The following is a 14912-nucleotide window of genomic DNA, read 5'->3' as shown; positions in this document are numbered from 1 at the left end:
ATATGAAAGAGATACCGTGGAGGAGGAATTGAAGCCCAAAAGGAGAGAAGTGAGCAGAGCACTTGACCACGTTGCATTCGAAGCTCCAGGTTCAGATGTGGTGTGTGCACACTCACAGGTGGATGGCAGAATCCCTGTTGATATTCTCTGCATGGCCTTGAAGGAGAGAAGTGCCGGGAGGTTGGAGCCGGTGAATGTTCTAATTTTCTAAAAGGAGAAGAAAGCAGGATCAGGAAAGAGACCGATAAACAGGTTACTGAATGGAGATGAAAGCTGGGAGCGGGGAGCCTGTCAGCATCTCTTCTTGATGCCACGTGGCTGGATTTCAGCAGTGTCTCGATAAAGTTGGACCCACTTACGTCTGTAGTGTTAATATACCTTCTCACTTTGGGCCCTCCCTTCTGACCCTGGTCATTCTTTAGGAGCCTTCTGGGCTGTTGTCTCCTTGGGGTTTCATCTGTGGTCATCTGCCCTCCTGGTACTCTAAGTCCCCCCAACCCTATCCACTGACCAGTGCATTTCCTCCCCTAACCCCATATCACCTCATGTGCTCCATACGTGGTTGGGGGATGGTTGTGTGTGTTTTATTTTCATAGTCTGTTTACACATACAAAAAAGGGTGTACAACATCAACAGAAAGAAAAGGAGAAAGTCTGAGGGACAGAGCCTGTGAGACACCTTTGTCGCATGCTTTGCTATAGCTCAAGGGAGTGAGGGGGTGTGGCTCATGGCCCAAAGGAAAGATGGGGAGTTCCAGAGACCTCCACCCATTGTCCTCTGATCTCCCAGTTGGCTGCTCATCTCCTCTGGGGGGACTGTCCTTGGTCTTCTCTGGCAGGCCCAATGCAAAGGTTGGGTGTTTAGGGGCAGGGTGGCCCTCGGCTCACTCCCCCACTATGACCAGAGGCATTTCAGTGTCTAATAGGGGGAACAAGGTAGTGTTTTCTCTGAGTGCCCCTATGCACCTGGGACTTCGTATGCCACTTAGTGTATACAACACATCTATATAACACATCTCTTCCTGCTATTTTATAGATGAGGAAACCTAAGCTTTAGATGTAGTAAGCCATTATGCCAAAAGACAGAGCCAGTAAGGGATGGGGCTGGCATTTCATTCCGAAGCCAAAGTTCGTTCACCAAACAGGCCCATCTCCCTGTGTATCAAACTATTATGTGAATTGATAGCTGGTGTGATGGCCTTATGGCCACCGAGTGTAGACTGCTAGTTTGATCTTCCCTGAGTGAAGGTCTCAGATGTGTGCTGTCCTTGGCAGTGATTTGTACCGCAGCATGGATGGAAACCTGGGTATCAGATTTGACCATGATAAATGGATGGAGTGATAGGGATCATCCAGGACGAATCAGAATCTCGAATTCTTGGGGTGCCTGGGTGGCTCAGTCGGTTAAGCGTCCAACTTCGACTCAGGTCACGATCTCGCAGTCCGTGAGTTCGAGCCCCGAGTCGGGCTCTGGGCTGATGGCTCGGAGCCTGGAGCCTGCTTCCGATTCTGTGTCTCCCTCTCTCTCTGCCCCTCCCCCGTTCATGCTCTGTCTCTCTCTGTCTCAAAAATAAATAAACGTTAAAAAAACTTTTTTTTAAAAAAGAATCTCGAATTCTTGCAGAGCTGGAACGATGGACTGAAACCGGCCTGGTGAAGCGGAGCAGGAGGATTAGTGAGGAGCACTGGTGAAGCGGAGCAGGAGGATTAGTGAGGAGCACACAACGCTCAGAAAACACCTGCCCAGGTGTAATGAGAGGCCAACCCCCCCCCCCCCCGCCCTGCCCCCCAGGCAGGTGTGATGCTGCCTGAAAAGCATGGCGGGGTCAGGCACTTTTACCATGCAAGTTAGCAGCAGTGTGTCTATTTTCTGGACGTCCCTGACTGATTGTGTGCCTCTCTTACACAAGTGATGGGACAGCATCCAGAAGTCCCATTTTGGCTCTTCCAGTCAGTCGTCTGTTGAGTCTGTTTTGTGGGAGTAAAGCATACGTCTGTCTTGTCTATTGTGTGTCCAGCACCCAGCACAGTATGGGTTGGGTGACTTAACTTGAAGTCTGCCTAGAAGCAAGAATGGGGTGATGAGTTTCAGGGAACCTTGTCCTCTTTCCAGTGAGGAAGGTTTTGCTTGGAGAAGAGGTCCCGAGAGACATTTGTAGGTCCTCTGTCAGAAGATTCGTCTCAGGAAAGTGAGATTAGACCTCCTTGTTTGTTCCATCATAAAGTATTTTTTACCTAAAGCTGTTATGTTTGTTTACACACACACACACACACACACACACACACACACACACACTCAGTTTGATTGTCTCCTTATAATTTTTTTATTTCAATTTTTTTTTTAATGTTTATTTATTTTTGAGAGAGAGATGAGACAGAGCGTGAGCAGGGTAGGGCCAGAGAGAGGGAGACACAGAATTGGAAGCAGGCTGCAGGTTCTGAACTGTCAGCACAGAGCCCGACACGGGGCTCAAACCATGAACCGTGAGATCATGACCTGAGTCGAAGTCGGACGCCCAACCGACTGAGCCACCCAGGCACCCCTCATAATTTTTTAATTGTAAAGCAGACATTAGCAGAAATTTTGGATAGCACGCATCTGTTTTAGACGTTACCTAGGAAAAGTTAGCTGATGTACATATTATATAGGTGAATTTTCTTGTAACTGAAGAAATAAAGAAACTCTGCTGTGTCATCTCATATTTGACTTTGGTCCCTCACCAGAATGAGGTCTTTAGAAGGACAGCAGGTGTTCTGTGCCTTATTTATGTACGGTGTTTGCACATAGTGGATATGTTGCACATTTTCATTGACTAAGCATGCCTTTGATTCTACCAGTGAGGTGACTGATACTGCCTCCAAGCAAACCTAGTCTCCGAGGCTAAGTAGAAGCCTCAACGTCCTAAAACTAGTGAGACGCAGACCTGGGATTTGCATCCAGTTTAAACAAAGTCCTTGTGTGCTTTAGAGCCTATGCAGAGGCATGGCCAACTTCATTACCTGGATTAATCTTCTTTCAGACAGCCCTTGTATTCGAATATTGAAAGTTGAGAGAATAAGGTTTCTTGATCTGGCCCTTTTTACTTTCTCGTCTTCCTCTGTAGTGGTGGTTCTTACCTGCGGCTGGCATTGTAATCACCAGGAGCTTTCACAAATTGTAGACATACTAATTCAGTGCATGTTAGGAAGGATCTGTTGAGAATGAATAGGCAAGCTAGTGCCCTTTCCGTTTCTGGATTACATGGTAAAAACACTCAAATGTTGCCTATTGTACATAACCTGAAGATACTCTGTATTTTGCCTACTTGGGAATCTGAGCGATGGGTTGTAAGGTGAAAGAGAAATTGAACTCATGAGCTGAGTCTGTTCTGTCCCTCAACCTCTCAAAGGTTTTGGCTTTGCATGTTTTTATGGGACAAATTACATGCATAGAGGCAGTTGTAAATTTCATTGTTTATTAATTTCAAGACCTAGTCCATAAAAGGTTGGTTGAACAAAATGGTGAATTCAGAGCAAGTTTGAAATCTCTTCCTGTTTCCTCTTGTGCACAAAATTGCATTGTGGAGCGAAAGTTTATCATTTCATAATGTGTGTAAATGAAGGGATCAAAGCTTTTTTCTTTTTTGATGCTTACACTGGGTGAAGATTATCTGAGAAGACCTGGCAGACCAAGGAAATGGGTTTGACTTTCTGCCAGGTGGTCATTGAAATGTTTTTTCCTTTGTGCCCAGTTAAAAGGCTGGGCCTGTAGATTTTCACGCTCTCGTCTGGTTTCAGCTTTGGAAGTGCTTACACAGCTAATCTGGCATTTGTGATTATTTCTACTTTGAGCTCACCAGGAGGCTCTTTGGGGATATTCAGACAGAAATGACTTAATTGGATTTCAGCCCACACACAGTATTTGAATGGCTTTATGGATGACATTAATTGGGCAGCTGCCATAGGAAGTCATATATATATATATATATATATATATATATATATATATATATATATATATATATATATATTTGAACTCTAGAATTTCAAAGTACTCTTTGATTCATTCCCTCTCATTGATTCATTGCTAATTTATTTAACAAGTGAAATACTCGAGAAAAATTAATTTATAGCAGTAAAATTAAGAAATATGGTTCGTTAAGTAGAACCATCCTTTGGTTTTGGCATGGTTACATCATTATCTGTATTTAAGGCTCCATGTTCACACTCACAAGCTGGCTCAAGGACACTTGTATAAGGGATTCAGGGTCTCTTGGATTGAAATTTGGGAGGAGAGGATTCTGGGCCAGATGGCACTGAATGCTGTAGGGTATTGGACAATTGCAACAGATCTTACAAATATAATTAAGGAAGTGAAAGTTTATTGGATGATAAATGTCGAATATTATCATTTTATCGAGCGCCTGCCATGTGGCCAAGCCATATGGACCTCAGCGTGTGGAGGTCCTTTCCTGGAGGCTCTTCCTGTCTAGATAGCCTTGAAATAGGAGAGTTTATGATTATAAAAGAGTGATTTCTTCAGAAACATCCTCCATTCCTGTAGAATGTCCCCAAAAGGAGAACATTTGAGTTCATGTCTGAGCAATGAGTTGGATTTGTCTGGACAGTGGCTTTGGGAAGCTGGAGGGGTAAAGATATTCCCAGTATAGGGAAAGAAATAGTAGACATAAAGGCACAGAATTGTGAAAGCATCTGGCATTTGGGGAAAATGGGGGTTAAACACACTCTGACCATTTTAGGAATATTTAAAAGTAGCTAAGCATACTTTCGGAACACAATATTATTAACACTTCTGTTCACTTGGAATAATCATAAATTTGTTCTGGAAGTTAAACTTGATAACTGTTAGCCTTTTTTTGATGGGAAAATTTAATTCACCCAGCTTCCTTTTCATTCCATATTTTATGGAATTTTATGGGATACATTTAGGGGATACTATATTATCTATATGAGCATCACCCCTAATTAAAAGTGGGAGAAACAAATCAAGTGTATTCAGTACCCATCAGAAATGAATGAAATAGGATAATATGCAGTGAGATTTTTTTTTTTCCACACAGTTCCTTAGAAGCAAATTCGGGGCACGTGGGTGGCTCACTCGTTAAGCGTCCCACTTTGGCTCAGGTCATGATCTCACAGTCCGTGGGTTCGAGTCCCGCATCAGGCTCTGTGCTGATAGCTTAGAGCCTGGAGCCTGCTTCAGGTTCTGTGTCTCCCTCTCCCTGTGCCCCTCCCCCACTCATGCTCAGTCTCTCTGTGTCTCTCAAAAAAAAAAAAAAAGAAGAAGAAAAAAATTCATTCTGTGGGAGGCTTCTCAGTTACCAGTAATTTACCAAATTAAAACAAACAACCTTCCCACAAAATCTTCCTCCAGAGCTCAATTGTTCTCTAAACTTCCAGGGATTTCTCAGATGCCAAAGATCATGGACTCTTCCCAGTCTTTTTTGAGCCACTACCTTCATCTAATAGCTATAAAAATCATGTCCCCCACCCTCATCTTGAGAGTCCCGTTTTGGTTTCTTAAAAGGCCAATGATGTGATCTAGAACAAAAATGGGGTTTGAGTAGCCCTTCAGATCCCTGGAGTACTAAAATCTGCATCAGGCCCTATAGTTCACTCACTTAGGAATACGGTGGTTTAATCCTGAGTTAATGAGAACCTAGACCCTCCCCTGAACAGCTCTCTCTAGATGTTTCCATCCTGTGATGCCCATGCGTGTCAGCTGCAGGCTTAGCAGATTTAGTGTTCTCTCTAAAATTAATGTGTGGCACTAAAATAACGCCGAGGTGTTGAACTTGAAGGGCAGGGGAAATAAAGGATTTGAGATTTCTGATTTGATTAATTCTGGGCTTAGATTTATATAAAACAATGGAAATGTTCCTTGTAGAAAAAAAAAAAAAAGGACTCTTGTTTTAGAGAAATACAGGAGAAGCATTCTCAATAGGGTAGTTTGGGGGCATGAATGCTGCCTTTCTGGGGTTGTGTAAGAGTGTCCGTCAGTGAAACCATGCCACCTGGAGCCACTGCCCAGAACCCATCTGCCCCACAGATAGTTATTCTTTTTTAAATCATTTTATTAAAAACCAGAAGAACAGCATTCAGTGCTTCGACTATTTTATGACTTTTAGTCTTAGTATTATATACCTATTCCCAGTTGAAGAAGTAGAGTGGGACCTTTTCTTTTTGAAGGGCCTAGAAGTGGAGGGAAGCACCATGCCTGTGATCCCAGGGAGGATCCCGCTGGAAAATGGAACCAGTGGAGGAGTGTCTGGGTAACTCAGTCAGTTGAGTGTCCTACTCTTGATTTCTGCTCAGGTCATGATCCCAGCGTCATGGGGTCAAGCCCTTTGACTGGCTCTGCGCTGAGTGTGGAGCCTGCTTGGGATTCTCTCTCTCCCTCTCTCCTTCTCTCCCTCTCTCCCTCTTCCTCCCTCCCTCCCTCCCTCTCTTTTTCCCTCTCCCTCTCTCCCTCTGCCCCTCTTCCCTGCTCACACACACTCTCTCTAAAATAAAAAGGAGGGAAGGAAGGAAGGAAGAAATGGGACCAGTGGAAAGGACGGAAGTGGAGGACTGCACTGATACATTAGTGCTTCCAATTTGTTTTGTCATTTACTGAATCATTGATTAATTGGGTTGCACCCTGGTACCAAGTACAGGGTCAGTCCTGGGTCTCTGCCCTTCAGAAAAGTTAGTCTTCTTCCATCTGATGAGTCCTTTGTACTAACTGCCCATTTGCTGGAAATGCCAGGGGTAGAGGGACATGTAAAACAGCATCAGAGAAATGAAATTTACAACATCCAGAATGCTAAATGTTCTGCAGGACAAATGACCCAGCTTCTTTAACAAATCATCATTAAAATAAAATAGATTTAAAGTGACTTGAAAGACATACAAAACATTGTAATTTATGGGCATTATTTGGATCCTGATTCAAATAAATCAGCTATAAAAAGACATTTATGAGGTGGCTTAGTTGGTTAATCCGGCTCTTGATTTTGGTTCAGGTCACAATCTCACAGTTCCTGAGTTTGAGTGCCACATTGCACTCTGTGCTGATGGTGTAGAGCCTGCTTGGGATTCTCTCTTTCCCTCTCTCTGCTCTTCCTCTTCTCATGTGTGCACATGCTCTCTCTCTCTCTCTCAAAATAAATAAACTTAAAAAGACATTTATGAGCAAATTGGGAGAATTGGAACACTAAATGTGAGGCTTATATTAAGGAATTAATTGTTCTTTTAGGGGTAATAATGGAGTTGTACTTATCTACTGGTGATACACAGTGAAGTGTGTATAGATAAAATAATTTTTGTGTGGGATTTGCTTTCAAGTCACCTAGTCGGGATTGGGGCAGAGTGATTGCCTATAGGTCCATAGGTGTTGAGGTTGAGTGTTACTGTACCTGGGGAGACATACCCTGGTTACTTCTGCAAATGGTTAAACATCTCCGTTAAAATGCAAAGTACGCTGATTATGGTACAGTATGGTGAATGTTGCAGTAGGACTTTGCACTGAGGAGGGAAGGCAAGACCTTCTATGTAGGGGAACTGGGAGCGTGTTCCCAGAGGTGGCAGTGTTTAAACTGGGTTTGAAAGAAAGAATATGTGTATGAAAACTGGAGAGTCTGTTCCTTTTGTGCCCAGGAGGAAGGAAGCCGGGAGATGCTGTGGGTTTTCTGGTGGATTTATTACTGACTAGTTCCTTCCATTCATTCATTCCTGCATTCATTTAGGGCATGTTTTTCAGGTTTCTGCGGTATGTGATGAGAACTAGTGAAGGAGATGGTATATTAGTTTGCCAGGGCTTCCATGACAAAAGACCACAGGCATTGACTGGCGTAAAGAACAGAAATTTATTTTCTCACAGTTCTGAGGCTGGAAGCCCAAGAGCACGGTGTTGGCAGGTTTGGTTTCTCTCCGTGGTTTGTAGATGGCTGCCATCTTGCTGCCTCCTCCCATGGTCATCCCTCTGTGCTTGAGCATTCCTAGTGTCTCTTCTCCTTCTTATAAGGACGCCAGTCATATCAGATTAGCGTCAATCTCCATTTAACTTAATGACCTCGTTAAAGATCCTATCTCCAAATACTGTCACATTCTGAAGTACTACTGGGGGTTAGGACTTCAACAGAGGAATCTGGGGGGACACAATTCAAACCCAGAAGGAAGAGTGCTTAACTGACTCTGGAGGTATCCAGAAACTCTTTCGAGAGGAGGGGCCTTGAACAGCCTCTTGAAAGAGGGTAGGATTTCAGCCCTCTGCTGGGCACTGGAACAGGGTGGGGAGGGAGGCGAGAATCTGCAGGAAGTTCCCAAAGATGAGGTGAAGGTGGGAGAGGGCTTTGGAGACCAAGGCAGTGAGCAGCCATCTTAGCAGTGGAGTTCTGAAATGACAAAACCGGAATGGAGAGGAGGGCTGATGGTGAGGGCTTGTTTAGTGCCGGGGGCAGGGAGTATGGATGAGAGGAAGGGGAGATAGCATGTGCCCTATGTCCTGGCTGGGCTTCCCTTCCGGAAAACCATGCAATGAAGAGAAATGGGAAAGGGGATGTGATTTTATCTAATAGATTAATGTCCTAATCACCAAAGTAAGACGTAGTTGTAAAAATGTTACAGAAAAGTTAAAAGTAAAATCATATCCTCACCCCTGTTTCCACCCCATAAGCTTATTGGTTGTAACCACTGTTAACAACAGCCTGTGTCTGGCCTTCTTGCTTGCTTTTTAAGATTCTGTTTTTAAAAAGTGTAAATTAAAGAGAGAGAGAAAGAGAGAGAAGGAGGGAGGGGAGAGAGAAATAGGATTTGCTTGGGGTTCCTGGGTGGCTCAGTTGGTTGAGCGCCTGACTTCGGCTCAGGTCACGATCTCACGGATTGTGAGTTCGAGCCCCATGTCCGGCTCTGTGCTGACAGCCTGCAGCCTGCTTCTGATTCTGTGTCTCTCTCTCGCTCTGCCCCTCTCCCGCTCATGCTCACTCTCTCTTTCATTCAAGAATAAATAACACAAAAAAAAAATTAGAGAATTTGCTCACCCGTACCCCATTTGTCGACCTTGGCCTTTCTTCCATTTTCCCCCATTCTTTCAGTTCTTTATCCCCCAAAAGTAAAGGACTTGAACTTCAGCAAAATAATTAATAATTCTTACACATATTCATAGTTAAAAGCCTTTGAATTACCTGGCACACCAGAATTGTCTCAGATAAGATTTTAGAGTCTGTGTGTCTTGTTTTGTGTTGCCTTGCCTTCCCTGTCCGTCCATCCTGCCTTTTGAAACAAAAGGGGTTTTGCCCAAGTTTTATCCAGTAGTGCATGTTAGTGTTTAAGGTTTAGTTTTGTCAGTGTACCTTTTATGGGTATTGTAACTATCTGGACAGCAACGGGCCCGTGTCATAAAGAGTGCTAGTGAGCCTTTTAATAATGTGACGGCCATGCCTCATTTTGTTGCTCTTCGGTCGTATTGCATTTTTCACGAATTGAAGGTTTGTGGCAACCCTGGGTTGAGCGAGCCTATTGGCGCCACTTTTCCAACGGCATTTGCTCACTTCACGTCTTCATGTCACGTTTTGGTTAAGGCTTGCAGTATTTCCAACTATTGCATTAGTATTACATTTGTGATTAATCACGGTGATCAGTGATGATGGCTGGCATTTTTTTTTAGCAACGAAGTATTTTTTAATTACGCACGTACATTGTTTTCTTAGACCTAATGTTATTGCACACTTAATAGGCTGCATTATAGTGTAAATATAACTTTAAATGCACTGGAAAGCCAAAAAAAAAAAAAATTCATGACTTGCTTCTTGCAGTATTCATTTTATTGCAGTGGTCTGGAACTGAACCCTCAGTAACTCCAAGGTATGCCTGTATGTGTCATTAGATTGTCTAGCTATGGTGTTGAGGTGGATAGCAGGCTTTGTAGGCTGATCCCGAAAACTGATTTGGACAAGGGGGAAGATCTCAGGAGTAACACACCTTATCAGACCTTTTGGAGAATGGAGTTTTGTACCATCAACTATATAAACAAAAATCTTAACAAACCATTGGAAGTGGCGTTGCTAATCAAATTCCTATCTGTTAGAATTTTTAGGCAGTGGACTGTAAAACTTAAATTCATATTAAGATTTGCATTATGACTTTTTTGTCATGGTATTTTAGATAAGCCTTCATAATTTTTTTGGTACTGCATCGTCAAGTTTTGATAATTCTTAAATCCACTTGTACGTCAAAGCCGCAGAATTGGAGCTGAAGGACCCTTGTCCTGAAGGAGGAAACAGAGGCACAGAGTCATACAGGGCATTGGGTCACTGAACCAGGCCTGGGACCCCATTCTGATCTGTGGACTCATGCCACTTTTTGTGATCTCCTTATATGTGGTTGACCCCATTGCCCGCAGTTTCAGTCCTACAAGGCAGAAATTTCCATTATTTTAGAACGTAGAAACCTCAGAGCTTAAAATCTGACCCATTTTCGCTCCTCTCCAAACACCTGCCTTAGCCATATGTGATGGCACTTTGTGGCTGTTCAGAGAGTTAGAAATCAGTACTTCTTTTTTTTTTTTTCCATTTTCATTAATGAACTTCTAATCAACAGATATAATCAACTGATAACCAGCATTGTCATTTAGAACAGATAGAAAAGCAGCCCAATGCAGAAAATCTTGGAGTTTGTTAGGGCGCCTGGGTGGCTCAGTAGGTTAAGCATCCAACTTTGGCTTGGGTCATGATCTCATGTTTCGTGGGTTTGAGCCCCGTGTCAGGCTCTGTGCTGATGGCTCAGAGCCTAGAGCCTGCTTTGGATTCTGTGTCTCTGTCTCTCTCTTTGCCCCTCCCCCATTCACGCGCGCGCTCTCTCTCTCTCTCTCTGTCTCTCTCAAAAATAAACACACACACACACACACACACACACACACATAAAAATTAAAAAGAAAAAAACTTGGGAGTTTGTCTTGCTCAGGACTGCTTTATCTTGAGTAAGAATCCTAATTTCATGGGACTTTTTGAAATTTGGACCCTTGCTTATGGCCTTCCATTACTCTCTGGGCCCTGACTGGGGACCACTGTGCATGGTGTGAGTCCACATGGGGGAAGAAACCAGGGTTGAATTTTAGCCAGGCCACTCAAGGAGACTTTTGTATAGCTTTGTTCAGTGTCTGAAACTAGCACTTTCCCACCAGAATAAAGTTTTCCACCAAGTAGCTTGGTAGGAATGAAACATAGTTAGTTCTGCCAGAAGTCACCAAGATAGCCTGGCCCCATGTCCTTCTGGTCAGGCAGGGACCCTGCATATTCATTCTGAGCTGGATGTCAGCTTGGGCCACTGTAGGGCCTATGTGCTCTGAAGAGGGGTCTCACGTGGAGAGGACAAAGAGGGGTAAGAAAGGGCGAGATGAGGCTGTGACATTTGGGAGCCCAGAGGGCCTAAAATTTAGGGGTCTGGAGGTTTCTCGTGGTGCATTTGGTATGTGTAACATTGGGTTGTGATGCTCACCTGATGTAACCTGCGACTCTTTTGGTTGTGTGCACTACTCAACCCAGTCAGATGATGTTTTTCAGTAATTCTTTTTGCTGCATTAACATCTAAGAGAAACGGTTCCTTTGAAAATAAGGTGCTGTGTGCCTTCGTGGGCTTGCTTCTTTGACGCAGCATTATGCTGTCCCTACCTGATTGGAGAGGCTGAAGCTGGCCTCCCAGTGTAGCAGATACTCCAGACCGATGGCGGCGGCAGTCAGTCTCTGCCTGAGTCTCCAGGCTCTACCTGTTAGTGGTGATCTTTTCTGAGGAGAAAGAGCATTGGCAGGGCTCTGAAATCAGGCCGGGGCGCCTGGCTGGCTCAGTCAGTAGAGCGTCTGACTTTGCCTCAGGTCATGATCTCACCGTTCGAGGGTTCAAGTCCCGTGTTGGGCTCTGTGCAGACAGCTCAGAGCCTGGAGCCTGCAGCCTGCTTCGGATTCTGTGTCTCCCTCTCTCTCTGCCCCTCTGCCGCTCATGCTCTGTCTCTCTCAAAAATAAGTAAATGTTAATAAAAAAATTTCAAATCAGGCCAGCGTAGGTTTAGATTCTGGCTGTGGGCCATCTCGTGGCTTAGTCCCTGAGCTGTATGATAAGATTTCTCTCATCGGGTTGCTGTGAAGGGGGAGCACCAGTGCAGTGTCTCACTGGGACCAGGACAAGCTCTTCTCGTCTCTGCCTGTTACTCTGTTTCTGTGAATCAGGGAGAAGGAGAGGTGGTATCCCCTGAGCACCAGTATGAGCCTTCAGGAGATTTGAATGGTCCGGGAACAGTGGCCAGCTGTAAAATAGGTAGAGCTGAGCGTCCCCACACACAGCTTTGGGCCATCAGCAGAACGGGGCGCATCCCCCCTTGCTAATCCTTCATGACTCCCCTGGAGTAAAGCGCATTAGTGATGGACGTCACCACTGGACCTCCATGCGGGGCTAAGGTATGAAGGACACCGCCCGGGACCTCCGGTGTCTGGTGCTGTAGCAGGCACTGGAAGTCTAAATTAGACTAAGGTCGGCACTGGTGGCGGGGCAGGCCCTGGCCCCAGGACCCATAGTGCTCCCAGAATTGCAGATCGAGGTACCGAGGCACGCAAGCCCAGAGCACACCCTCCCAGTTGAAACAGGTGCTGTAGCCAGATGCCCCCAGAAGACCGGGGAGAAGCCCCAAGTTGTGGCTCAGGTTTTTCACAAACATATTTGAGAAAAAGAAAATGTCAGTGTTACAGACAATTCAGAAAATCCTGTGGATTTCGCGGTGACAAAATGTTGCATTATTAGGAGTCCAAAGTAATGTGGAGGGGAGATATGTTTGGTATCAGGGTTCATTGCTTTCTGGTTCTACCTCTTCGTCATCTGTTTCTAAAGGGAGATGCACATGGTGCTAGTGGAGAAATATTTTCAAAGGAAAACCTAGACGCGTTTCGTATATTCCCGTCTGTGTGCAACACACTCTGTAGACTGTCCTTGAGTCAATTCTTGGGCGAGAACCTTCTGCAGTCCAGCTGACCTTGTGCTGGGTAGCGTTTGCAGTCTGAGGTGGTTTTTGCATAAGAGTGTATGCTTTCCTGATGGGTTTAAATCTTTGTACTTAAGATCTGATTGGAAATGTTTGTCCTTACCAGAGGTTTTGAATACGCCAATAGCCCCACATTAAATAAACATAGGACGTGGGCAGGGTACATTTAAACCCAGGATGAGACAGGTCTTGATCCCTCTGTTTATTTCCATTGAAGGCGTATGCTTTGTGCATTGACCGTTTGTCTGTGAAATGCTTTTCTCTGGGAAAACACTGCAGCCTTCCTTTTTCACACTTGAATCCCAGATAGCCATTCGTGGATTCGAGCCCCGCATCGGGCTCTGTACTGACAGCTCAGAGCCTGGAGCCTGCTTCAGATTCCGGGTCTCCCTCTCTCTGTTCCTCCCCCGCTCTCACTCTGTCTCTCTCAAAAATAAATAAAGGTTAAAAAAAAAAAAAAAAAAAAAAAAGAATACTTGCTCAGGACCTGAGTCCGGATACTAAAACTTCTATTTCTGGAGATCCTGTCATTTGATTGTAAACATGTAGCAGAGAGAAGGGTGTAATTGTCCTGGTACACGTCTTGCCCAAACCTAGTATTTCTTTTGTGCTGCGGCATCACCTTTTCCTTGCATTAAATCATATATATATACATATATATTTGTTAAGGTCTGCAGTCTTTAAAATAATGCTAGAGAGTGCATAAAGAGGAATTAATTTTTTAATCAAAATTTATGAATGTGCCATTCAACGTTTTTATGAAAGCCCTACTTGAATTATCTTTTTCTATTGGACTAAAATAGAATTTGATTTTTTCCATGGGGTATTTAACGTTTTGGGTCATAATCATGCTAGGGATGAATAAATAGATCTTCTCTGAGTGAACTGTCAGGACCGATCCCCTCTGGGTCTGAAATGTAATTAAAACTGTCAGTGAACTCTCTTGGAGGTCCACAGAGCTTCAGGGTCCCCTCAGCAATGCTGGGCAAGGACTGAAAAGAGCCCCCCAAGTGCAGAGAACGTAAGGCAGCAGCAGACTCCCCCAGAGCAAGGGGGAGAGGCCACAGGTCATCTCCGTCAGGCTGCTCTTGTCCCCACTTCCTTGTGGTTTCTGGACGTTATTCTCAGATTTCCTGCAGGGATGGTTTGTAGCACAAGGCTGTGGGGTCCAGTAGGGGATCTCTCCCAGTAAATGGCCAGTGCAAGAGACCTCCGAGACAGAGGAGTGAGTCTCTAAATTTAAACATCCCTGCTCTCTGCAACCCTTCTCCCTTCATTAGGCTCTCAGACTTGCTTCCTTTCCACCGGGCAACCTTTCTTTTGTTTCCAGAAGGCTTGGAAGGCTGTGGGGAGGAGCCGTCTTGGGGAAGAGGGCTGAAGAATCTTGGGAACTTAGGTGCCTGGGTTATGGCTAGCTGTCCCCACCGTCCCCATCTCTTTCCTCCATAGAGGTACCTGACTGCCTCAGAGGTACCAGACAGGGATCTGAAGGTGGAGGAGGAGGACGTTTTTGTTTGGGCAGGGGTCAGTAGGTACAAAGCAACTTTTTTCTGGGGTGTATTGAAAATATTGGACCCTCATGCACTGCTGGTGGGAATGCAAACTGGTGCATCCACTCTGGAAAATAGTGTGGAGGTTCCTCAAAAAATTAAAAATAGAATTACCTTACGACCGAGCGATGACACTACTAGGAATTTATCCGAAGGATATGGGAGTGCTGATGCATAGGGGCACTTGTACCCCAATGTTTATAGCAGTGCTATCAACAATAGCCAAGGTATGGAAAGAGCCCAAGTGTCCATCAACTGATGAATGGATAAAGAAGATGTGGTTTATGTATACCATAGAATACTACTCAGCAATGAGAAAGAATGAAATCCTGCAATTTGCAACAATGTGGATGGAAC

General features: G+C 44.6%; 1 protein-coding gene across 3 annotated transcripts in view; it reads left to right on the top strand.

Moving 5' to 3' along the window:
* NCK2 (NCK adaptor protein 2) overlaps positions 1 to 14912 on the top strand; it is a 153594-nt gene that overhangs the window by 63195 nt on the left and 75487 nt on the right. The gene's annotated exons all lie outside the window — the stretch shown is intronic.

This window comes from Panthera leo, chromosome A3 (genome assembly GCF_018350215.1).
Source record: "Panthera leo isolate Ple1 chromosome A3, P.leo_Ple1_pat1.1, whole genome shotgun sequence".
NCBI classification, from domain to species: Eukaryota; Metazoa; Chordata; class Mammalia; order Carnivora; family Felidae; genus Panthera; species Panthera leo.
The sequence above is the reverse complement of the archived record's forward strand: the minus strand, read 5'-3'. Positions and strand labels throughout refer to the sequence as shown.